At 50.7% G+C, this 26,166-nt stretch overlaps 1 long non-coding RNA gene across 1 annotated transcript in view; it reads right to left on the bottom strand.

Moving 5' to 3' along the window:
- Positions 1 to 2,089, bottom strand: part of LOC128099841 (uncharacterized) — a 13,282-nt gene extending 11,193 nt beyond the window's left edge. The window contains exon 1 of the long non-coding RNA XR_008214566.1: positions 1,443 to 2,089. This is a non-coding gene — a long non-coding RNA (uncharacterized LOC128099841). The remainder of the gene's footprint in view (positions 1 to 1,442) is intronic.
- Positions 2,090 to 26,166: the final 24,077 nt, after the last annotated feature.

Below are 26,166 nucleotides of genomic sequence, written 5' to 3'. Positions count from 1 at the left end.
AAGTGGACGCAACTGCCTAGAGCAATACTTTCCAGAACATTCCACCATATAGGCATGCCCAGCATCTCTCCTGCCCATTACCAAAGTTGCTACCAACTAAACAAGCAAGGAATGGCTTGTGAACACTTTCATTTTCATAACTTCAGACAACTATGATTGGTGAATAGCTCCTAGAGCTGTCAAGCCAGGCCTGGGCTCAGCAACCTGCAAAACAGTGGCTGTGAAGCATGAGGACCTGAGTTTGGTCCCCAGGATCCACAAGAAAACCAGATGTGGGGCTGGAGAGAGAGCTCAGTGGTTAAGAGCACTGACTGTTCTTCCAGAGAACCTGGGCTTGGTTCCCAGCACCCACATGGTGGCTCCCAATCGCCTGTAACTCCAGTTCCAGGGACCCAACGCCCTCTTCTGCCCTCCATGGGCACAGTACACACATGGTACACATACATATAAGCAGGCAAACACTCATACACATAGAATAAAAGGAATCTTTTTTTTTTAAAAAGACAACCTATCAAAAGCAATAGTTTGCATAAAACTTAAACAGCTAAAGACACTAGAGAAGGGAGAGGCTGGTTCTCACGAGCAGCTGAGAATAAAAAATGCCCGGAAAAGGAAGAAACCTAAGACAGCCAAACATCTAACGTGAGCAGAGCTTCAGAGCTTGGTGAAGAGGCGCAAAGTTGGAGAAGACGGTCAAGCCTCGAGCAGTGAGAAGATGTCAGTCTTCTCCCAATCAAAATCCTAATTGAATTTTTGATAAAAAAAAATGGTAAAGACCCAATGAACGTGACAAAAGTTTTCAAAACATGAACAGATTCATCAACAAGAGAGAGCAAGTAGAGGAGCCGGAAAAAGGACCATGAACATCAGGTTAGTAGCTGGTAAAGATGCCAAGAAACCTGGGGGAAATGATGGGTACTTTAGCAAATGGGATAGGGGAGACGTGGGAAAAATAAAGCTAAATCTCTCATAGTTAAAAAAAATCTTGAAGCATTAAAATTCAAATGTCAGAAATGAATCTAAAAATGTAATAGAAGAAAACGTGGGTGATTTTTTTTTTTTATCTCGGTGTGAAAAAAGTCTTTCTAAGCATGACATAAAACCCAGAAGCCAGAATGGAAAAGACTGGCAGATTTGACTATGGAAAAGTGCAAGCCTTCAGGTCAGCAAAACACCCATTCAAAGAGATAAAAGACATATAAGACTACAACTGGACTCAAAGGTCAACTTTCCCTAAGAGGAAACAACAAAAACAACAACTTGGGGGTCACTGAGGGAAAAAAATCACAACACAATAGAAAAATGGAGAAGGTGAAAAGGTGGGGGGCTTTACCAGAGAAGACCACAGGCTTCTACCACCCCAAAACCAGACACAAGAAGTGAACCAAAATCACCATGAATGGGAAAAAAAATACAAGTGAAGTCAAAACTACAAAACTCACCTCCCCACTGGGGAACCATGACCAAATGGAGTGCTCCCAGAAGGCTTCCCTGTGAACGTCTGATGACAGCTACTGTCACGTCGCTTCCGATGCCTTTTCCTGACAGTTTTGCATCTAGGATTTTATCGCCTTCCATTCAAAGTCCTCATAACTGTATGCGGAGAGCAGGGTGCCGTGACACACACCCCCCCCCTTGTAATACATTTGCACACACACAAAGGTCAGGCGGCACCTGGATAACCCGCAGTGTGCATGCCCAAAGAAGACGAGAACACGCTGGTAACTCAGGCTGTGGTGGGGCAGTGTGTGACTTCCTGTGCTCACCTGCAGGGCCATCCCTTTCATCGTGCCGGGGATCTTCGCTGTCATCATTCTCTTCCATACTCTCCTGCCCTTGGGAGCCACTCCAGCTGTGATGGTTGGAATGAGAAATGGCCCCCTTACTCTGACGTATTTGAATGCTTGGTCCCTGGCTGGTTCTTTTGGGGGGGAATTATGGAACCTTTAGGAGGTGGCACAATGCTGGAGGAGGTATGCTGTGTCACTGCTGCCAGGCCTTGGGAGTCTAGAGCCTCCCCGTTTCCAGTTCAGCCTCTCTGCTCTCCGTGGGTTGTTGAACATGTGATTTCTCAGCTTCCTGCTCTGTGGTCTCCGTCAGGACTCCCCCGCCATTTTGGACTTTCTCTGGAACTGTAAGCCGAAATAAGCTTTTCCATAGTTGCCTTGGTCACAGTGTTTCACGACGACGACAGGAAGTAACTGACACCGGCCTTCCTCTTATGCTCTGCGCTGTATAATCCTAGTCAATTCTTGGGCATCTTAGGGCTTCCCAGTCTGAGTACCCCAGGTTTAAGTTGCACTTTGCTGTCCCTGCCATTGCCTGCATCTGGTTGTTCTTGTGGCTGGCTGGCTTTACAACAGGTAGTTTGTCCCTCTCCCCCAATGCCCTGGCATTGTCCTAATAGTACCCATCATAACTTAGGTTTTTGATTTTTATTTTGTTTTTTGAGACAGGATCCCATGTAGCCCAGGCTGGCTTTGAACTTGCTATGTAGCTGGAGATAACCTCGAACTTCTGATCGTCCTGTCTCTGCTCCTGGGTACTAGAATTACAGGCATGCGCTACCAACTTACTCCTTTGTCTGGCTGCTCACTTTTGCCCTAGTTCAACCCCCATGAGGGCTAAAGCCGTGTCTGACTTGCCACTCCCAGGCCGACCTTCCCTCACAAAAGAGCCTCTTTTTCTCACTCCTCCTTCTCTAGGACATACTTATCCCTGCTGCCTTCAGCCTCTGTTCCTGGAGGCCCTGACACTGTGGAGACAGACAAGTAGATCCCTGGCCCTCACTGGCCAGCCAGCGTAGTCAAATTGGAGCTCTCCAGATCCAATGTCTCAAAAAAAAAAATCAGATGGAGAGCCACTTCAGAAGACATCTGGCATCAACCATTGATCTCTGGCCCCTACATATGTGCACCACACACACACACACACACACACACACACACACACACACACACACATACACACACACAAGCCTGGAACATCTGCCAAGAAGATCAGTGCTACAGAGAAACCATGGCCCTGATGGAAGCCACAGATAACAGAGTGAAACTGCTGATGGATGTTTGAGAGACTTCTCCACACCAGCCCCATGCATCAGGGCACCTAACTCAAGTAGAATCTGGTATGCGGTAGATCGTTCCAGCTGGAAAACACCTCTGGGTTGTAGCTAGAGTTTTCCTGCCTGGCCCACGGTCAGGGCAAATCTCTCTCACCCGCCAGTCCCACAGCTGCTCAGACCCGACCAAGTAAACACAGAGACTTATATTGCTTACAAACTGTATGGCCGTGGCAGGCTTCTTGCTAACTGTTCTTACAGCTTAAATTAATCCATTTCTATTAATCTATACCTTGCCACGTGGCTCGTGGCTTACAGGCATCTTCACATGCTGTTTGTCATCGTGGCGGCTGGCAGTGTCTCTCTGACTCAGCCTTCCACTTCCCAGCTTTATTCTCCTCCTTGTCCCGCCTACACTTCCTGCCTAGCCAATGGCCAATCAGTGTTTTATTTATTGACTAATCAGCAACACATTTGCCATACAGAACATCCCACAGCACTGGGTCCTCGAGCTGAGATGAAAAAGTGCTGTGAGGACTAAGAAGGTAGCCTGGGTACTATATGCATGTGAGCTGGGTGGCTATTGCCTCCCAACACACACACAGAAGGGTTCCTTAAAGATGCTGGTCTTTCCTGCTACCTCTCCAGGACCCGAATGTCATACCTGATAACAGTTGACTGTAGTAGAGTTTCCATACTGCTTACAATCCCTGGGGGAATGATGTCACAGTTTGCCTGATGCCCTGCTATAGTGTGCTAATCAAGGCCCTGTTTCAGTCTCCTAAGGGATCTCCCCAAAGCATGTGCTTTGGTCTTGGAATGTACAACCCATGTCCTGTGACTGACCCACATAGCCATGTCAGGCCTGGCCCTATTTCCTACAGAGGCAGCTCTGTATTGTAGCAGTCATAGAGGCTGTCATTGCTCCAGCACAGCTCAGCCACACCTCCTCAGTGCCTGCTTCCTCCCTCTGGCCACGAGCTTGCCCCTAGGCTCTGCCAGAGCATCCCTGCCTATACCACACCAGAAATGCTGAAGGTCCCTGGCTCCCTGACTCGGAACCCATGGAAGCCCTGTTGGAAGACCCCATGTCCTGGCCCCCTCCACTGTGCATGGATTGGCTGCACCTCTTCCTCTCCAGTCAGGGCATGAGGAAGCCGAGGCCAGGCACCCGGGACTTGCCTCACTGACAGCCATGCCTAAGCCGCTCACCACCCCACCCAGAAGGTGTGAGCAGATTTCTCACCGTCTGCCACTGCTCATTGTTGGAGGGAAGCACCAACCCCCAGCATTTGTTTGAAGGAAATTAGATCCTCACCTCCCCACTAATGAAGCCGGGCTGTGCAAACAGGGAGGCGAGGCAGCAGGCTGCTTGTCTCTCTGGCGGGTGGTGGCCCAGAAGTTGGCGCCCCAGGTGTCTCCCAGCATGCACGCCTGACAGGAACAACCCACACCAAGCTGGCTCACAGCTTCCCAGGTGACACATCTTAGTGGGTGTGGATCCCAGCCCAGAGTTCCGAGCAGCAACCTTCTTGGCAGTGCTCAGGGTGGAGAGTACCCCAGGCTCAGGACTGGCCTAGGTCTCTCCCCACCACAGGCACCCAGGCTCACGCATGCCTCCTCTTGCTCTATACCTGCTGCAGAGCCACTGTGGGCACATGGATCTTTAAAAATTCTTTTTAACTGAGATATAACTCCCTAACATAACACTTGCCATTTTAAAACGGACATATCAGCAGTTTCTAAAACATTCACCTCTTTTAATCACTCCCAAAGAAACCTTGTATCTTTAAGTCGTTGCCATGCCACTCTGTGGTTGTTATTTTCTTTGGGGGGCACCAACCCAAATAAGCTCCCAAATAAGATAGGGCAACTTATTATTAATTACGAATGCTCCACCTTAGCTTAGGCTTGTCCACTAGCTCTTTTAACTTAACTTATTCTGTATCTATTCATCTGCATTTTTCCTGGGGCTTTTTACCTTTCTTTCATTCTGTGTGTCCTACTTTCCTGCTTCCTCTGTGTCTGTCTGTCTGGCCCCTGGCATCTCTTTTCTTTCTTCCCCCAACCTAAATTTCTCCCCCTACTTACTCCTCCCTCCCGCGATTGTCCATTCAACTTTTTATTAGACCAGTCAGGTGCCTTAGGAGGGCAAGGTAAAACAGCAACGCATCTTCACATAGTTAAACAAATGTAACACATCTTCACATAGTTAAACAAATGTAAGACATCTTCACATTGTTAAATATTCTGCAACATAAACAATTGCAACACATTTTTATATAAACAAATGCAACACATCTTTGCATGTTAAACAAATACTCCACAACACCACTCCCCCAGCTCCTGGCAGTCACTAACCCACTGTCCTCCTCTGCTGCCCCACCAACAGAGTCACATAATGCCTGGTCTCTCCTGACCAGCTTTCCACACAACACAATGTTTTTAAACTCAATCCTTACGGAAACATGTTCTTCAGTCCTCTGCGTGGCTGAGCAATATTCCACTGGATGTGTGAGCCACACTTGGCTTGTCCCTACTTCTGGTTATTAGGAATAATGCCTCCACAAATATTCATAGACTGATCTGTGGGGACATGTCATACCTAGAGCTGGGCTGTGATGCTCCTCAAGCTTGCATTTTGAGAAATCATGGGCCCACTTTCCAAAGTAGCCCACTTATCTGATGCCTGACTTCAGCATCTCTGAATTTGACTTAACCTTGCTACTTCCTGAATCCCATCCTGGGATTTCGGCGTGCATTTCTCTGATGGCCAATGGTGTTGAGAATTTTCTTTCTCCTGTGCTTACTGGCCATGTCAGTACGTAAGTGTCATCTTTGAAGAAATGAAGATATCTGTTTTGGACTGGGCAGCTTGTCTTTTTTTTTTTTTTTTTTTTTTTTAATGTTGTAGGAGTTTGATGTATATTCTGGATAGCAGGCCAGAAAGTGTGTTCCTGGCCTGTGAGGCACCTTCTCACCTTTCTGTGCAAAATGGATTGCTACATTTGGTAAAATTCAGTTTATTCATTCTTAAGCCAGGCAGGGTGGCACACGTTTTTAACCCCAGCATCCAGGAGGCAGAAGCAGCAGATCTCTGTGGGTTCAAGGCCAGCCTGTCCCACAAAGCAAGTTCCAAGACAGCCAGGGCTACACAGGGAGACCTTATCTCAAAGAAAATCACTCTTTCTAGATTGCTGTGGTTTGGTGGCCTGCTGTGGGATGGTCTGTATGTCAAATGTGTTGCTGTTTGGTCAATAAATAAAACACTGATTGGCCAGTAGCCAGATAGGAAGTATAGGCGGGACTAACAGAGAGGAAAATTGAGAGAACAGGAAGGAGTGGGAGAGACACTGCCAGCCGCCGCCATGACTAGCAGCATGTGAAGATGCCGGTAAGCCACGAGCCACGTGGCAAGGTATAGATTTATAGAAATGGATTAATATAAGATATAAGAACAGTTAGCCGGGCGGTGGTGGCGCACGCCTTTAATCCCAGCACTCGGGAGGCAGAGCCAGGCGGATCTCTGTGAGTTCGAGGCCAGCCTGGACTACCAAGTGAGTTCCAGGAAAGGCGCAAAGCTACACAGAGAAACCCTGTCTCGAAAAACCAAAAAAAAAAAAAAAAAAAAAAGCTCAAAAAAAAAAAAAAAGATATAAGAACAGTTAGCAAGAAGCCTGCCACGGCCATACAGTTTGTAAGCAATATAAGTCTCTGTGTTTACTTGGTTGGGTCTGAGCGGCTGTGGGACTGGCGGGTGACAGAGATTTGTCCTGACTGTGGGCCAGGCAGGAAAACTGTAGCTACAGTGGCCTTCCTAAGAACCCTCAGAAATGTGGACTCACCACAGGACTCACCCAGGAGGTGACAGGCTTTATCTCTCAGAACCTTCAGTTTTTGACCCATTTAGACTCACCTGTTGCACATGCTGTGAGGCAGGGGTACAAGTTCATTCTTTCATGTGACGATACACAGATCTTCAGCACCATATGTTCAAAAAAAACCATTTTTACATTGACTGGTGTGTTGCAAGAATTCCTTCTGTGGGGAAGATGTGAATCACACTAGCGCCTTCCTCCTAAATGTCAAACCAAAGTACTAAACCAGAGTTCCCCCTAGTGGGGGAGTCACACCAGGGTTAGCTTATAGAGCCTGGGTGAAGGGTCATAGGCAGGAACATGGGTGGCCCTAAAGCAGCCATGCTGGCAAGTCTTCACTCCCAGCACAGACATGACTTCCCCATAGCCACATAGTGACGCCCCCTCCCCTAGTTGTCCCCAGCACATAGACTCTAACACCTTCCTGGACCTCAAAGCCTCATGCAATTAGGGCAGAATCGCTTACAAATGACTGAGAGAGGCGCCAGGATGCTCAGGTGAGGGTCCCATGGCATTCTCAGCTCCCTCCTTCTGTGAGGACATGTCAGCAGCCACCAAGCCCAGCTGGGATTGTCTTTTGCAAACAGCACAGCTGGTCTTAGGATGATGGTGGCAGTTTGGCTCTGAGGACAGTGTTATACAAATGGTCACCCTGGTTAGAAATCAATTGACCTTCAATTACTGCTAGACTCTCTATTTTATTTTGCTTTTGTTTGTGGGAATTGGAACACAAGACCTCATGTATTTGGCAGGCTCTCAACCCCTGAACTAGATTCCCATTCTCTTTTTGTGTTTTGAAATGGGTTATCTCTAAATTGCTTAGATTAGCCTTGAAGTTGTAATCCTCCTGCCTCAGCCTCCTAAACATTGGGCCTGGTGCCATGGGTCTGCAATTCCAGCTACTGAATTGCTGGATAATTCTGTGTCCTTTTACAGTAGCTCAAAGTAGCCTCCTGGGTCCTGTTCTTTTGAAGCACAGCTTGTGCATCCTAAACACTAGAAAGTTCTCTGCTTCCACATTATCCATCTTCCCTCCCTGATCCCTGATCCCTTTGTGTTCAGAAATGGCTGTGAGAATGGCCTGAATTCTAGCCAGGATCATGGTGGACATCAACAGGGAGCTTCAGGGACAGGGTGCAGGAGACATGAGGAAAGAGATTCAAGATGTGTCAGGGCAAATCATATGTGAAACTAGGAAATGACATTGTTGTTTCAGGAAGGAGTTGAGTCCCTCATCAAAATTAGATGTTTCAAGGACAGGAAAAATGAATTGACCAAACATACACATGACCAAGGACTGCTTCTAGAATATTGAGTCTTGTGACTCAAAAAAAAAGATAAACACCCCAATAAAAATAGACAATAAATAAAAATAGCCAGGCAGTGGTGGCACACACCTTCAATCCCAGCACTCAGGAGGCAGAGGCAAGAGGATCTCTGTGAGTTTAAGGTCAGCCTGCTCTATAGAGCAAGTTCCAGGACAACCAAGGACAGCTAAGGCTACACAGAGAAACCCTGTCTTGAACCCCCCTCCAAAAAAAAAGCAAAGGAAAGCTGGGCATGGTAGTGCAGGCCTGTAATGCCATCCACACAAGAAACTAAGGCAGGAGGATTATGAATTCAAGGCCTGCCTGTACTACAGAGCCTGTTTGAGGTCATCACGGACAACTTAGTGAGACCCTGTCACAAAATAAAACATGGGTGGGATATAGCTCAGTGATAAGTGTGTTTGCCTAGTGTGTGTAAGGTCCTGGATTCAATCTCCAGTAGTGAAAAACAAAAACAAAAACAAAAAACCAAGAGTTCAAGAGAAGTTCAAAGAAAGGTGTTGGGTTGGGGGTTGGGGGGAAGCCTGTGAATGATGCATGGGTCATTAGTGTCACCAAGTCACTTAAGGAACATTCGTCCCATATATACCACCTAGCTGATACATCCCAGTGTAAAACCTCACAGAACGCTGCTGAAGACACAGGCTCCTGAAACCTCTTGGGCTGGGCTAGGGGTGTCTTTGGAAACACCAGAATGACCTCTAAAGGCATGCACACATTCACCACACCAATAGTGTCCTGCTCCTCAGTGAGGAACCCAAACCCATGTAGCCTAAGACCTGTTTGCAGACATTCAGAGAAATCGGCTCCTGACAGACCCAGGTGGAAACAGTACACTAGGAATCAGTAGCTTGGCCACACGGGAAAGGAACAGATCTGAGTATACAGACCTGTGGGGAGGGCATTCGTGCTCTGGGGAGGATGCCAGACTCCAAAGGGAAGTCAAGCTGACCAGACAGAAGTTGCCTCAGTGTCCAGGGAAGGTTTGGAGCTTTGGGACAGCAGTGTATCAATCATCTGGTGGCCACCCTGGCTGTGCTCATTTGTCAAAAGGCGGAGAACCGTAAAAGCAGAGGGGAGAACTCAGCTGTAACAGGTGGACCTCACCAACCTGACCTTAAAACACCCAGGTAAGGCTGAGGCTGTGGCCTAGCCTGGGGTACTGCAGACAGACGCAGCATGGACTGACATGGGCCCTGGGAAGTATGAGGAATGCACTGTGGCTGGCAGTTTAAACTTGACTTTTTTTAAGAGGCAGTATTATGCTAAGTGGAGGAAACCAAGCACAGAAGCCATGTGCTGCATGACTCCCAAGGCAAGCTGTAATGAGGACAGTATCTGGGGTACTGGGCTGGAGGTAGCAGACAGGATTAACTGCAAAGGGGTAGGAGGTTGGTTTTGCAGTGGGGGGAGGGAGGGGCCCGTGATTGCCGTGACAGCCACCTCACTGTAGTTATTTGTCAAAACCCATTGAACTATGTGCTTAGAGTGGTAAATTTTACTGTATGTAAATTCTACTCCAATTATGTAAATTAGACACCCCTGACTTTTGCAAAAGTCAGCTGAGTGAAAGAGAATTGTTAGATAAACAATCACACAGGTGATGTGCAGAGATGGCGGAGGAGGGACCGGGACAAGGGACACAGGTACTGATTGAGCTTTTCTGAGAGAGGAAAGTCCCTGACGGTGGGTAGACACCTGTTCTCTTCCGCCCCATCTACAAGATTGCATGTGTTGGTATCTGTCCTGGATACAACGAGAACTCCCTCGATTCAGGAAGCAGGCATTCTATCTACAAGGTATTACTGCCAGGTGCTGTGAGGCCAACAGGTTGGAGATGCCAGCCTGCAGCAGGGTGGGGTGACAAGGACCCTTCCTGTGCTCTCTGGGAAGGGGTGGTGAGGGTCACCAGTAGAATAACTTTGGGGCTCTGGAGTTGCAGTTGCCCAGGGTATTTGTCCTGACCCTGGAGTGATCAGGGTGCAGAGCCCCAGAGGGTCAAAGTACACAGAGGAAGAGTTTGGCTTACTCTAAAGACATACTGGCAAGAGTGTTTCCTGTCTCTGGGACCTGGGAGGGTCAGCAAGTCCCCTTGACACAAAAGCACCAGAAATAGTAAGCTAAACACAGGCTTCCTTTGGGCTGTAATGAACTCATGCCATAAAAGGAACTTAGCAGAGGCAGAGAGCTAAAGAAAACTGTCACAGGGACTGTGACAGGGTGACTCTGTAGTAGAACACTTGCTTTGCAGGAATGAGGCCCAGGATTCCATTCCTAGTCCTGGAAAAGGTAAACATTCCGCCACTCTGGAATGCATGCAGTGTTGACCTGGAGTGGGTCTCTGTCCAAGCCTGATGTAGGGCACAGGGTAGTTAGTGATGGATGAAGAGACATCCATTGCCAAAGGAAGTCACTCACACCTGTGTTGACATCCATCTCACAGGCTCCCCCAGAAGCTGAAAGGCCTATCTTTCTCATCTCCACCCCTTCAAGGCCCTCCATGGTCTTTGACATTTCTCCCTCCTCAGTACAGCTCTGCAGAGGGCTCCTGTGTCTGGGGCTCTCCCCACCTCTGTTGCCTCCCCATCCCTCACAGTGAGCAAGGCCACTGCCATGTCACCTTTAGACCTACAAGGCCCCGGCATCATTTGCTATGATGGACAGCTTCACATGCCAGGAGCCGCTGGGGATTAGGTGGGTGGGAGAGAGTGTGAGAATAGAGTCAAGCCAGACATACAAGACACAGCCACTGTCCTCCATTGGGCCCCACACTCACTGGGCACTTGCTGGCAGGATAGAAGATGATAATGGTGGGGGACAGACGGGGTAAAACCAGACAGGAAACAGGCTTCTAGCTGCCTAGGACAGTGGCAGGCATGGGATGGCTCAATGCATTTGGGAGCATTGGGCTTCTGCACTGGGTCGTGCTGACACCTTTACAGATTTGGGTCCTGCTTTAAGGTGGCATGTCCCAGAATGGAGCAGATTCTCCCTGGTGGCTGGGGAAGGGGGTAGTCCTCAAGGCCTCTCTGCTTAATCTTCCCTGCATGAAGTTCTTTTCCAAGGACCTTTCTCATCTACCCATTGTATTCCATGCCCCCCCAGCCCCCGCCAAACTGTTTGCTACACCAGCTCATGCATCAGCTGGGGTCCTATTCATTCTGATACGGTAGGAGTGGGTCTTGTTCCCTGAGACCCCACGTTTCCCTCCCAGTTTCCCTCCAGTTGAAGCTGGTTAGTGATAGGACTGCACAAGCCGAGTCTGCACCCAGAACTCTCCCTTTTGTGCAAACCCCACAATCCTAGTGATCCCAGAAGAGGATACCCTGGATCATTCTATTCATAGGATTTGCTGACTTGGATAGCAGAGGCTGGGGTGCAGGTGGTGAGGCTGGCCAGCATGGGCACTGTGCCAGCATCAATTCTGTTCATGTCCATGATGGTGAAACCAGGCTGAGCAAAGGAGACCAAGATCATTTCTTTGAAGCTGCTAGAGAATGTCCAGGGCTTGCAATAGCCTAGCCAGGCCTCTCTGTCTACCCCCTCCCACTTGAAAGCGGCAGGAGGCCTGTACCCTGTGTGTGGTCACCTAGCTGCCTCTCCTGCTTGGTGGGGGTTCTGGGGACTTGTGGGCTCTGAATCCTAAGCTCTCAGCAAGGGCTGAGGGGGGTGGCCTTGGGCAATGCCAGCCAGGGACCTGGCACAGCAGCTCCCAGCCCTCGAGTGGCTCCACTCTCTGAGTCTGGCCATTAGCTCTCTCTGGGCACCAGGAAGCTGCCACTCTCCCTGCCTGGCTTTTAGTCCAGCACAATTAGGACCCATTATTTCTGCCGTGTTGATTCTTGAGAAATCATTTTAAATTGTCGTCCTTTCTCTATGCTTTGGAAAAAGAACGCAGCAAAGAAGATGAAAACAGAAAAGCGTGCCCACACCCCCCGCCTGGCTCCCTATGCCCCCCTCGGTTTCCCCATTTCTCCTGACCTGTTCCCTTGGCAACCAGCAACTGGCTGCTGCAGTATTCAAAGAGAATCTCACAACCACACATCAATGAACGCAGGGGATGCTTCCAGCTGCCTGAGATGAGAGGATGGACAGACAGACACCCAGCCACCCCAAGAAGACATGCAGACAGACAGCCATGAGCAGAGAGAGAAAAAGACAGAGAAGAGGAGGAAAGAGCCAGCATGAAGAGACAAAGAGACCCCCAGGATGCCAGGGTGGCTAGTCAGAGTGAAGCAGAGACAGGCAGCCAGCACAGAAAGAGACCCAGAGAGACAGCAGAGACAGACAGGGCATGGAAGGAAAGGAGAGAAAGAGGGAGCTTGGGACAGGGCATAGCTAGAGTGGAGGCTGATGCCCCAGGCTGAGGTCCTGGCCACCTGCTTCCCTCCTCCTTCCCCTCCTCCTTCCCCTCCCCCCTCCTCTCTTCCCCTCCCCCCTCCTCTCTTCCCCCTGCTCCCAGGCAGACTTCTCTCACTGGGTTGTACCTCTCTCTCTCCCTCCCTCCCTCCCTCCCTCCCTCCCTTCTGCCACTCTGCCCCTCTGACAAGGATTGGTTTCCTTCTGAAGTGGACAGAGCCCACGTCAGACATATCCTCCTGACACCATCCTGTCCCTTTCTAAAAGTGAGACTAACTCTGCTTCTGGGGTGCTATTCCAAAACTTCCAGCACAGTGAGACCTGTCTATACAAAGCAGTTCTGGGCAGGCCAGGGGTCCTTCAAGGATGAGCCCAAGCTCAAGGCACCTCTATGGCTCCACATGGGAAGGAAAGGGCCTCAGCCGAGAGCTCAGCCCTGGCCACCTCTCACACCCTGGCTCTCCTCCTGACCCATCTTGCCTCGTCACCCCACCTGTCCCCAGAGTCCTGGGCTCCTTACATCTGCCTGAAGAAGGCTAGAGAAGGGATCCAAAAAGAAAAATGCTGAGGTCAGAGGTCAGAGTCAGGGCAAAGGTCATGGGTCACCCTCAGAGACAGTATGACAGGCCAAGCAGGAAACCCCCAGCACCTCTGCTGTGGATGGATCACCATGGGCAGCACAGAGCTTCCCCAGGCCTGAATGCCAGCAGAAAGCTGCAGCCCAGAGTGGCCGCGTCCAGCAGAGAGTGTTGGCTATGAGGATAGTGATGGCAGAAAGGACCAGAACCAAACCCAACCTCCCAACAGAAGAGTCACACAGGGAACAAGGGGGCAATGCAGGCTGGAAGGAGCCTGGAGCATGGCTAGAATGGAGGAACCTCCTAGGTGCTGGGGGAGCCTAAGGAATGCCCCCTCCTGGGTATTGAAAGAGCCTAGGGGATGACACCCTCCCCTGCTGGACCATGGAGGAGCCTGGGGTTCATTCTCCTGGGTGCTGGGGAAGCCTGAGAGATACCTCCTCTTGCATGTGGATAGGTACAGGCTCAGCAGGACAAACCATGCCAGGCTTTGAAGAGGAGCTGAAACATGGACTTTTAATGCCCACTCCAAGTTTAATTATTGATGGCCAGTTCCATTTTTAAACAGCTGTAGGCAGAATGAGATTCCAGAAGCTAAATTGCAGCCTGTAGTGCTTGCCTATGGGTCAGTAAAGGGTGAGGTGCAGGATCTTAGTCTATCAGAAGGGGGCACCCTTGTCAGGGCTGTGGGGGGATGGGGAGGGGCCCCTCCGAAGCCAAGCTGCCAAGTTTTACCCCTCCCTGTCCAGGCCGCTGGTGTGGTACAGACCTGACAGCTCCCCAGGTTGCTGAGCTGAAGACCTCAGTGTGACTGGGGAGGACTGGCAAAGGACTTCAGGTAGCCAGGAAAGAACCTCAGTGAGGCCCCTGTGCATGGTGTCCCACAGGAAGTATCGGTGTGCAGGTCTTATGATCTCTTCTCACAGCCGGCAAAGTGTCACAGGCCTACAGCCTCTGAGGTACTCTCAACCCTTGACTGCTAGATAGCAAGCTTGAGCCTCTCCCAAGAGAATATCCAGGGGCTGCCCTGAGGCCACCAGGGAGAGTCTGCTGAGGCTCCCTTTTCCACAAGGATCTGCAGGTTGGCCACAGGATGGGACCTCAGGCTAGCTGTCTGAAGCACAGCCTCTAGGGTCAGGCCTGGGGACACCAGCAGGTACCCTGCTAGGTTAACAGAGCCTACGCCCTGTCAGTCACAGCCCGAGCCCATGGCCTCAGCTGTCAGGTCAGGATTCAGGAAGGCTGCAGTCCCTTCAGGGGTCATGGTGGAGGTGCCCCAGGGTGGCCAGGCCTGCAGAACTGAGGGAGGCGCCCACCATCCTGCTCAGCCTCTTTGCAGCTTCAGCCTGCCCCCACCAACCCTGCCTTCAAATCAATTCCCCATGGCCTCAGGTAGTTGATGTTCTGTCACTTGTAACCAGATATATCACCCTGAACCTACTGGCTCAGAAGCTCTGGATTCTTAACAAGGTCCCCAGGTGATTCATGCCAAGCCTCGCTTACGTACAACTGATGTTCAGGACTGCCAATTAAGGGGCTGTGCCGCTGGCCCCACATCTTTGCGAGGAATCTCAGTCTGAATTCCTTCAGGCCTCACACACACACACACACACACACACACACACACACACACACACACACCCGTGTGGGCATCCCACATGCTCTCCCATCCCTGTGACCCACAGTGGGACAGGAAGGGACCTGAACCCCCACCCACCCCAGATCAGCCAGAGACCAGGAGGCTCCAGAAGCCCCAGGTCCTTTCCAGAAAGGCGATTGGCACAGAATGGGGGACAGGACTGCGTCACAGGGGTAGCACGGAGAACAAGGGGTGGGATCCTATTCCAGGAACTGCCAGTCGCTCTACAGACTGTGCCAGGCCTCCACTTTAGGTGCAACTTCTGTGGTGGAGTCCCTTCTGGAAGGTTCAGTATATATGGACGTGGGAGGACGCAAACACAAAGGCCACGTCAGCTTCCTCTCAAATGTCTTGTGGTTGAAAACATGAGCTTTTCTTTGACCTTCCTTCCTCCTCATTAGAAATAGAGATGTGATGGTTGGAGCTGGAGTAGCCTTCTGGGTCAGTGAAGGTTACTCCACAAATTGAGAGACACAGCTGGAGGGCTGTGGAGCCACCAAGGAATCAGAACTGACTATCTCTGGGCTTTGTCTACAAAAGGGAGGGTGGGTGGTGGGTGAAGGTGCTGGATAGTAAACTAACGTGCAAGCAAGTGATAACTTCATATGTAATAATAAAGTAAACGGTGGCAGCCCACTGAATACTAAAATGGAGTGAGGGGAAAGTCCATTTCCAGATAGGGTCTGAGAGGAACTCAGTGCAGAAGTGACACCTAAATGCTGCCCTAAATAAATGAAGCCACTGAGGGGGACGTAGGAGCACTGCCTCAGTGAGATGTGGAGAGACACATCGGCCGTAAACATGATTGGTTGGAGCCCCATCAGTGCTTGCCGATGTCAGAAGACACCAACAGGAAATGATCACACAGGGCATAGAACAGGGAAGGTATTTACATGGACCTCTGAGAAAGGAGTTCCAGCTGAGGAGAAAGACCAAAGCAGGAAGGAAAGACGCTGCTCGGTGTAGAGTGGACAAGTGTGTGTGTGTGTGTGTGTGTGTGTGTGTGTGTGTGTGTGTGTGTGTGTGTGTGTACGCACAGCTTGCTGAGTCCATGTAGTGATGGATGTGCCTATACATGTGCTTAGGGCTGACCACATGGGATTGGGTAACTTGTCAGGAGGCTCGTGCCTGGAGAAGACTGAGTCTCCCATTCTCCTCAGCCATCTGTAGCTCTTCATCTAGAGGTAGAGCTTTGTGAGATTTCCCCCATCCTTACACAGTTGGTAGAAGGTAAATTGGTTGGCAGTTTTGGAAGAGATTTGCATGTCTAAAGTCAAGCACATAGCGCCTCTGACCAAGTGGTCCTCTTCCAGGTCTGTACCCCATTGAGATCCTGGGAACAGCTGCAAGAAGAGACATACACTCAAACTCACCAAGGCACTATGGACACTCCAAATACAGAAGTACCCCACTACTGGTGACACCAGGAGAGGTAGAATTGCACACTGGAAGCCAGGACCTTCAGAGTACCACTAGCACACAGGCCTCTGCCCCTCTCATCCCTTCCAGACTCTGGCTTTGTGGGTAGAGTGACCTGATCAGGGGTGGGTGGTGGGACCAGTCAGCAGAGGGATGAATGCAAAGTTGTGGGGCTATTTGTAGGGAGGTCAAAGGGGTTCTGAGGGAGAAGGCTGTGACAGACCAGTCCTTAGTCATAAATCTGCAATCAATTTCATGCCACCCAATGCCTAGTGTCAGACAGAGTGTCCCACAGGAGGAGCAACAAAGGCAGAACAGAAAGGCAGGCGGCTGAGAAACATGACCCCAGCTAGACTCATTCCTGTTGCCACAAAAACTCCCCATGAGGTGGGGAAGTGCTCACCATTGCCTAATGCACCTAACCATAGGGAACACTGGCCTCCAACGCTGAGGCATCCATTCCAAAGCTCATGTCCGTGACACCCTGTCACCTAGGCTGTGTGCTGGCTTGTTGTCTGCCAATGTGGCATAAGCCAGCGTTATCTGGGAAGAGGGAACCTCAGTTGAGACCATGCCTCTATCAGACTGGCCAATGGGCAAGTCTGTGGGGGCATTTTCTTGATTAACAACTGATATGGGAGGGTCCAGCCCACTGTGAGGAGTGCCACCTCTGGGTGGATGGTCCTGAGTTGTGTAAGAAAGCAGATTGAGCAAGCTATGAAGAGCAAGCTAGCAAGCAGTGTTCCTCCATGGTCTCTGCATCAGTTCCTGCCTCCAGTTTCCTGCCTCCAGGCTCCTGCCTCCAGGTTCCTGCCCTGAATTCCTTGGATAATGGACTACACCTGTAAGATAAAAATAAACCCTTTCCTCCCCAGTTCCTCTTGGTCATAGCATTTCTCACAGCAGTGGAAGGCAGTCCAATACCAGCTGCTTCATAGTGGAGGGGAAAGATGGACATTTCCAGCCTCATTACATCCAATACGATGAAAAATGTATAAAACTGACCCAAACATGCTGCTGAGCAAAATAAAATACGAACAGAACAGATCCATTAGTCCAGTCAGAGAGTAAGATCTCAACACAACCTCAGAGCACAGGAATGCAAGGCTGGCTTGAGTGAGGGGCTCAACGTGTCCATAGACTAAAGAGAACTCTCAAGACACCCCAACTTTTACAAGTAAATTGAATAAAATTCAAGATGTAGCCCTGGTTGGTATTTATTATTATTATTAAAAGAAACTTTCGGCTTCAGCCCATGGTTGCTCAGCTCTATTGCTTTAGGCCTGTGTCAGCATAGTGTGCCATGGTGGAGGAAGCCTGCTCACCTCATAGAGACTAGAGGCTAAAATAGAGGAAGGGGCTAGGGTCTCAGGATCCCCTTCAAAGGCACACCTCTATGAGCCTCCCAATAGGCTCCACCCCTTAGAGGTTCCATCACCTCCCATTAGTGCCATGGACTGAAACTACACCTTCAATACATGAGCCTCTGCAGCACCAGCTTCCTTTACAGACTTGCTACCCTGCCTTCCAAGTTGGAGTCCATCTGTTCCCATCCTGAGATCTACAGTGAGCCCCTTGTCTCCCTTTCTTCCCCTGACGACGCTAATTCTCTCCCTTCCATATCTGTGTGCTGGCTACACCTCCTCGGTGGTCATCTCTCACTGAGTGCTGGTCCTGTCACTGCCAGTACTCTATCAGGGTCCGGTGGTCCACACACAGATGTGCATGTTGGTGTCTGAGCTTTGCCCGTTGGTGGATTCTGCCTTTGTTTACCATGGCTGTGAGAAACAGGCCAGAGTGTTCCACAAGGTCTCTCCAAAAGTTTGCTTTCTGGGCCCTGGGACCTTCATGGCCCTCAGTCTACCCACCATCAAGGCCAGTCAACTGCTTCTGTCCCCAGCAAAATGCCACATCTCCCCTCAACACGTGGCAGGTGTCTGCTGATGGCCCCGCCCAGTCCCCTGACAGTGACCCCAGCCCTGCCTTGTGTTCAGGAGTCTGCCCTCACATTGTTTGCTGGTCCAGTCCCTCTGCACACTGGAGCCCTGAAGCTGGGCTTTGCTTAGAATGCATGGTGTGACAGTTTTGCAGAGCTGTTCGAGATTCATGAAAGAGAACAAGAGAGACAAAGAGAAAGAGGCCGGCCCGTGCCGTTCCTAGGGATGGGATTGGGGGGGGGGGGGAGTACACTTAATCTGCCATCTGTGTCTTTTTTTTTAATTTGAATATAAAAATAGATTGTGACAGTTGATAATAAATGATAAGTGGAGAATAAGATTAAGACCAAAAAAAAAAAAAAAAAGCAGAAAAGTGGCAAAAAGAAGGGGCAGAGATTTGGGCACAAGCAGCTGTAAGATTCCTGGTGGCCTGGGTGAAGAGTGGGGCCAGGTTGTGAACACTCAAAACATTTGTAAAATCCCAGGCTTCCTAGTGCTCCCCTGGGTGCTCCCCCTGGGTGCTCCCCCTGGTGCTCCCCTGGTACTTCCCCCCATTGCTCCCCCTGGTGCCCCCCAGCCACTCATCCCACTGAAGAAAGGCAGAAGCATCAAATTTCACAAGTGCAGCTGGTTTTACTGCAGCAAACACCTAAGGGGCCGTGAACTTGAAAAGATGAAAGGTTTATTCGGCTCCCAGCGTTGGAGGTTTCAGATCACTGCTGGGTGATTCTGTTGCTGTTGGGGGCATAGAGAGGCAGCTTGGTGACAGTGGCAGAGGAAGCTGCTCACCTAACGGTGGTTGGGAAACAAAACCAAAGGAAGGGTCTCAATATCCCCTCCCAAAGTACTTCCTCCCACCAAGCCCTATTTTTGTATTGGCTCTGCTACCTTCCATAGCACCACGGGCTGGGGAGCCACATCTCCAACACAAGGACCTTTGGGGGACACTTCCAATCCAAACCATAGTGACAGGGGACGTCATTTTCCCTATGGGTGAACCAAAGCCAGCTGTCAGGGTCACACCCCATAGACACTGACTGTAGCGGTGCCCACAGCAAGCAGAGAACCAGCCTGAGGCCCAGCATGCAGAGAAGTCCACTCCAGCATGCTGTCCAAGACCTTCTCACGCTGGTCTTTCCCAGACCAGTGCTTACAGGGCCACCTAGAGGGTCATTTGAAAAACCATCTACATGGTCACTTGGCCTTGCTGTCTGACCTCTGGCAAGGGAAAACTGGCCTGCACAGCTAGCAGACATGATGTCCATTGACCGCCTGTGATCACCAGGCCTGGAACACCCAGGACCAGACGAAAAGTTGTGGATTCTGCTGAGGGACAAGGCCAGCTCCCCGGGAGCAGCCCTTGATGCAGGTGCTGGAAATTCCCCAGTCAGCCTTTCCCTCGATACTGCTTTCCAACACAGGGCTTGAGCAGTTGATTGAATCTTTAAGCACAGGGGCTGTGGGCGGGACAAGACCTAGGTCCCATCATGGACCCCAAGGAGGTGCTGCAGCTTGAAACACTAGGTGACCACCTCTTCCTCTACACATGTTCTCTCTCTGCATGCATTATCTCCCCATGGATCTGCCAGCTCGGAGAGGACAGGGTCAAATCATCTTCACGGTGCAAGCATAGACATGGAGAGGGGTTAGTGATATATCCTGGGTTTCTGGCTACAGCTCTGTGGGGCTAAGCTCTGTGACCCGTGCCAGCCCCTCAGCACTCATAGCTCCCTCTGAGAGCAGGAGTGGCTGTGAGGGAAGGAGGCTTAGTGGGCACAGTGGCCCTGCTCCCCAGGGACTGGTGCTTAAACGATACTGTGGCCCTGAGGTTCTCTATGGAGGCAGAATTTGTGGCTTCCAAGATGGAGGATGAATGCTCTGAGTCTGTCTAGCTTCCAGCTAGCTCACCTGGAAACCTGGACTTCATCTTCCTCCTTACATTAAGACTGCTTTCCGTGGACAGCTGTTCCGCTCACCTATGACACCTGACACCTGCTCCCCTTACAAATGATGGTAATAAGGAGCAGTAAAGGACTGTCACCTGACAGCCCCCTCAGGAGAGACGAGAAAGGAACAGATGTAGGGGAGGGATTCCGGGATGAGGAGTGGGGAGCAGAGAGGCCAAGATGGAGGAGAGCCAGCATTAAGGAGACACCTCTTCTGCCAGGGCCCCAGAGTGGAGTGCTAGGAAGAGGCCTGGAGGGAAAGTCCTGGGTAGCGGGGATTCAGGCTAAGTCTGGAAAGCCAGACTCAGGACTTGACTGTGGCCTGGGGCAACCAGGAGGGGCTGGGACAGTCAGGTTCACGTTTGAGGAAGGCCATCTGCCTGCTGAGGACAGAGTGAGGTGTCAGGAGAGAGCTTCAATCCCCAAGAGGGAAGCAGGACTAATGTGGAACTTCCCAGCATCCTGTAGCTTTCTAGAAAGAACTGTTCTGTCAGGATCTGTCAGAGGGAGCCAGGAGTGAGCAGGACTCTGAACGGAGGGTCTGTGGGTTGAGCCTCATCCAGTCCCCAAACCAATGTGATAACTGTCAGTCCATCTTGCTCTCCCCAGCTACTCTAGGAGACCTGACTCCAATGACCACAACGCCAAGGAACCAGCTCTGGGGAGGGGACCTACAGGCAAAGGTATGCTAGGAAGGATCCCTGGGCCACAAATACCCTGCTGCCTACAGTCACCCGGAGGACAGGTCCCCTTCTACGTGGAGCTAGGCATCCAGGGTGGGTCCTGCAAATTGGGCAGGGATCGAATTGTTGCCATGGATATACTAGATCGGACTGTTATTCCATCTTTCTCAGGGAAGCTGGGGTAGGTGAAGCCATCTTCAGGGTGGGTATAGGACCAGACCTGGTCAGTCAGTGATCTAATCAGAATTATTGAGCATTACTGAGCCAGCCAGGATCATCTCTGGGGGCTTTGGTCAGCACTGTTGGGAAGGAGGTGGCTCTTTGGGAGAGGATGGCCAACCTTGGGAAGAAGAGGCAGGGCCCCGCGTGACCTTTCTGCCACTGCTTTGGGAAGCAGTGTCCCAAGTCACAGAAAGCCCAGCAGAGAGAAGAGAGCGTGCTGGTGGCCTTGACAGAGCACATGGGTCCAGCCATGCCAGAAGTCTACCTTGGATCTTTTAGTTTTATGAGCCAATGCATCCTTTTGACTTGCTAAGCCAAACAGAGAACAGAGAAATTACACCTGAAAAGCAATGGAAAAACCTCTTGGTCCTCAGAGTGCCTCCTGGGGATGCCCTGTCTCTATTTGGAAGAAATATTGAGGAGTAGTAGAGCTTGAAGGTGAGACTCCAAAGGACCTGGCTATGGGAAAATGCTAGAAAATAAAACAAAACAAAAAAGGGTATTCCCAATTTCATCCAGAGAGGACAGGGTAATGCTCATCTAAGGATGGACACCTAGGGCCTGCTGCCTCCCATCTGTGAGTGTAGGCTGCTGGTATGTGATTTGGACAGTGTGTCCAGTGTGTGACCACAGGATGGCAAGGCAGCCATCCTAGATGGTGACACAGGTGAAGGAGTTTCCTGGCTTCTCCTTCTGCCACAGCTGGAAGGTTCACAGCCCTCTCGGGCTCCCTGCAGCCCCCTAACCACCCCCAGTCCTCCCAGCCTCCAACATTCCCCCTAAGTCTGTGAAGCATGCCCACCCCCTCTATCCTTCAGCCCCCAGGCAGCCCTTCCCCAAACCCCATGTACCCTCCACCCACGTTCCCAAACCCCCCTCATGCAGCTCACCCAGGTTCCCGCTCCCGGCAGTCCCCACAGCCTCCCACATCTCTCAACAGTCCAGTGCTGACCTGCAGTGTCAGTGAGGACTCAGAATCCTGTGAACTGTAAGTTCTTAGGGTGCAGAGATGCCCAAGTCGGAGTCACCCATGATGGGGACCTGAGAGCCGTCTGAACACTTGGTGCCATGGAGGTAAATAACCATGGACCAGTTGGGATGCTGAGATGTCACCCAGGAAAGAGCTCTGAGTGGGTAAGACTCCAAAGCCAGGCTGGGAGCCATGTGCCACTCTGGAACAGGTGACTCCATCCTCAGAGCGAAGAGACAGACTGTCCTAAACAGGAACAAATGCAAAGCCCTCTGAGATCCCAAAATTCACTTGTATAACTAAGGGATGCAGAAAGCCCAGCCCTATAGCCATCCACTTAAATAAAAAATAATCCAGACTCTAGCCAGCCATAGGCTGGTGGTAAAAAAAAAAACCCAACCTTAAGACAACATCATAAGACAGACATGTAGAGGCAGGAGGGAGGTGGCAATTCCAGTCAGGCTGCTACCCTGACTTAGGTTAGTGTGAAGGCCTGAGAGAGCCCACATCAGCTCACCACTTCTTAGGTCCCCACCAGGGCCTCAAAGTGGGCTCAAAGGGGGTCTGTGAAGTTCTTTTCTTAGCCCACCCCATGTGGTATCAGGAGAGTGGGCCCTGTAAAAGGAGGCTCAGAGGAGAGCTGGCCAGGAGCCAGGAAACTTCTCCCCGGCCTCGTCAGCTGTGTAATTGGGCTAATTCCGCAGTATTTGGGCTCCGGGGCCTTTGTTTCCCTTTGCGGGTAACTCCTGTTTGGAACACGTGCTACTCCTTTTGTGAGCACTAAACCCAGTCCTCTCTGATAATGTACATGAATGTGTTTCTGATGGATGTGTTCCAGGGCCTTTGTTGCCTCAATTAAGGGATAATGAACAAGAATTGTTTGTATTTGTAAAACAGCCCAACCATTTCCCGCTTTCCCATTGGCGGGACCATGCGTCTTAATTAAGCACAAAGACTTCTCACTCCATCCAAAGGCTGCAATGCAGGATGGAGGCGCTAGGGAGGAAAGGGCCTCTGGTGAGGTTTGGAGTCCCTCTGGAGTCTGTGGCCAGCAGGAGGAGCCAAGGGTCAGTGTAGCCATGGGCAGAACAACAACCAGGTTACCACCCTGGACTGGGTCACCAGCTCTGAAACCCCAGCCTGAGCATCATCTGAAACCTGAGCACAGAGGACTCCCGTGATGGTGGCAGCCACCCCTGCAAGAAGGCAGCAGGAACCAGGCTAGAGAGCAGCGCGAGGCTGAGAAGAGCCCTCTGCTGGGTCTGCCCAGCTGTCAAACGGCACCAAGGTTTCCTTGGGAGCTGTACTCACCACCCAGTTAGGAGAGAGGTCTCGAGAGAAGGTCTTGTGAGCCTCCACAGCCAGGTCCTTCAGAAGCTGGTCCGACCAAAGGGCCCTGACCTAACCCCTGGGTGGCCCACTAAGTGACCGGATGCCCCAGAATGAATGTTGTCACAGGGACCCCTGGGGGAATGTCCCCAGCCTGGTTCTCTGGGAACTCCACAGTAGGTTTTTTTTTCCCTTTGGGTGGGAATTCCCTGAACCTGGGGGCTCCAAGTTCACAAGGTGGCTTGTCTCACACCTTGGGGCTCATACAGAATCCACCTAGACTGTCTTTCAGTAGGCTTTCCTAAGTGTGGGCACTCCCCCCCCACCCACATGGGACCCTCACCCACCTTTGTCACCTTCCCACCTCACCCAACAGCGGGGGACCTTCACTTCCTGCCTCATCTATGTGCTGGGGCGTCTGGGAGTCATTTATTAGGGACCAGTTCCCATGATAAGAAATGAATGGACAGGATTGAGCAGAAAGACAACAGCCAGGGGGAAACTGAGGCACCTCGGCCAGCCCAGAGCAAGTGCAGGGAGCACTGCCCACCAAAGTCCTGAGTTTATGAAAACCTTCTGCCTTTCTCCTAGAAGGCAATTGCCACAGCTCAGCCTGAGGGAGTTAATGGCTGCTGGTGCTCGCCAGCTCCTCAGCTACTGCCAGGCACTGTGTGGACAGGAAGACACCTGACACACTGACATCCCCTGCCAGCTCGGAGCCTTTGGGAGCACCTTACAGAGCAGAGCCCAGCTGAGCACAGGCTATCTGACCCCCATACTGTTCTTCTGTTAGCTGGGGTGCCTTTGTGGCAATGAAACCATGGGGTGTAAACAGGTCAGATGATGAGGGAGGTAAGGGGTCTCCTGGCCCCTGACCCTTAGCAGATTAACCTCATCCACACTCTAACCCAAGGTGGGGCCAGTCTGCCTGCTGCTACCACCACCCCCAACCCTTCCATGAGAAGTTATGGTCTTCAAGTGGCAGGTGCAGAAGGTGCCTGGGTTGTCATGACAACAAATGAGGTCAGCACTCAAGCTGTACTTAGATCCCTCCCACAAGGCCTTGGGGTGTGAAGGTGGGCTCCACTCCTCTAGGTCAGGCCCCAGCCGCTGGTTAACATGGTGACTGGGACTTGTTAGGAGCTGCCACAGTGGCTCCCTCAACACAGCTCTGTGACGAGCAGGTGAGTTTCCTGGCAGGCTGCTCTGTGGCTTGGAGCCATCCCCTGCTTTCTGGGCACTGAACCCTTGATCTCCGGGGTTCCCAAGGACCAACTCATTGAATGACCCTAAGAAGGTTGCCCAATGTCTCTCTTGGCTCCTCTTTTTGTAATATTTTCTCGATACAAGATCTCACTGTGCAACTCAAGCTGTCCTCAAACTTGCAGTGATCCTCCTGCCTCTGCTTCCAAAGGGCTGAGATTATAAGCATGAGCCTGGCTCCCCTCAGTCCATCTTAAGGCAGTTTGCAAGCAAATCTTGGACCTTGCCTGCTATCCTGTCCTCTGTTGCTCCCCTGGTTTCCTGTCCCTGCCCCTCCATACCTCCATAGAGGGCACTGTGACCTGGTCCCATGTCACCATGCCCTCATACCTGGGAACAATGTTTACCTACATCACAGGCCCTTTTCATGCCCGGGAAGGGCACTTGGGGTCCTCCCAACCAAGGAATCTCTACAAGCCAGCAGGTGTCAGTTGCTGCCAGCTCTCCTAAACCCTCTGCTCATTTGCCTTGCTTATACTGCCTCAGTCTGCCTCCTCCCCACCAGCCTCACCTGCTTCCCTCTGGCTCCCAGAGCAGTGAATGATAGGCTTGCAGTCTAGTCTCCCCTGTTGAGGAATATTTGTACACTGTGTGAAGATGTGTTGCTGTAATTAGTATAATAAAAGGCTGCACAGCCAATAGCTAAGCAGGAGAGGATAAGTGGGATGTCTGGGGAGAGAAAGGAAGAGGAAAAGGAATCTAGGTGTGCCAGGAGTTGCCAGTCAGATACGGAGGAAGCAGGATGGACAGTACAGAGGTGAGGTAACAAGCCTCATGGAAGAACGTAGATTTGAAAATATGGGTTAATGTAAGTTATAAGAACTAGTTAGGAACAAGTCGAAGCTAAGGCCGAGCTTTTATAATTAATAATAAGTTTCTATGTTGTTATTTGCAGGTGGTGGTCCCAATAAAAAAGTACTACTACATATAGTGTCCAATATAGAGACTCAAATATCCAACACAGGGCCCGATAAAGCTAAGAAAAGTTCTGGACAAGGAGCCAGACATGTCTTCCTAGTCCTGCAGTCTCTCAGGTGGGCCTGTGTTTGGCATACAGAGGTGTGGCTACCAGCTGCTCCATGCAGGCCTGAGCCAGTCACCAGCACAGAACCATGCAGTAGAGAGACTGTCCCTTTAAGATGACTCACGTGGTCAGGGGATGTTGCAGTGGTGCAGAAAGCCAGGTCCAGACACAGACAACCTCTAAAAAGGTATAGTATATGCCTAAAAGGTGCTTAGGTGATGAAAAAATGGGTATAAACAGTCATAGAAAAAAAACTAAATAGTTGAAAAATAATAAAGTCTTTAGAGTATAAAGTAATACAAGAAAATAAGCCATGTAAGGATGGGAAATATAACACAAGGAGTTTGGACCTTATATGGTACTTTGTTAATTTTGAATTTTCTGAATGCTAATGAACAGAGGACAGCAGCTGCTGAGACATTGGATTGTGGAAGGGACTGCTGAATTAAACCAGCTTATATACTTTAGGGATGTCTTGGCTTCAGAATGGAAGTTGGAAAATGTGTTGCACTGAGGGAGAGGTTGCACTT

This window comes from Peromyscus californicus, unplaced genomic scaffold (genome assembly GCF_007827085.1).
Source record: "Peromyscus californicus insignis strain IS unplaced genomic scaffold, ASM782708v3 Scaffold_6__1_contigs__length_162567912, whole genome shotgun sequence".
Lineage (NCBI taxonomy): Eukaryota > Metazoa > Chordata > Mammalia > Rodentia > Cricetidae > Peromyscus > Peromyscus californicus.
Note: the sequence above shows the minus strand (reverse complement) of the source record. Positions and strands in the feature narration are given on the sequence as shown.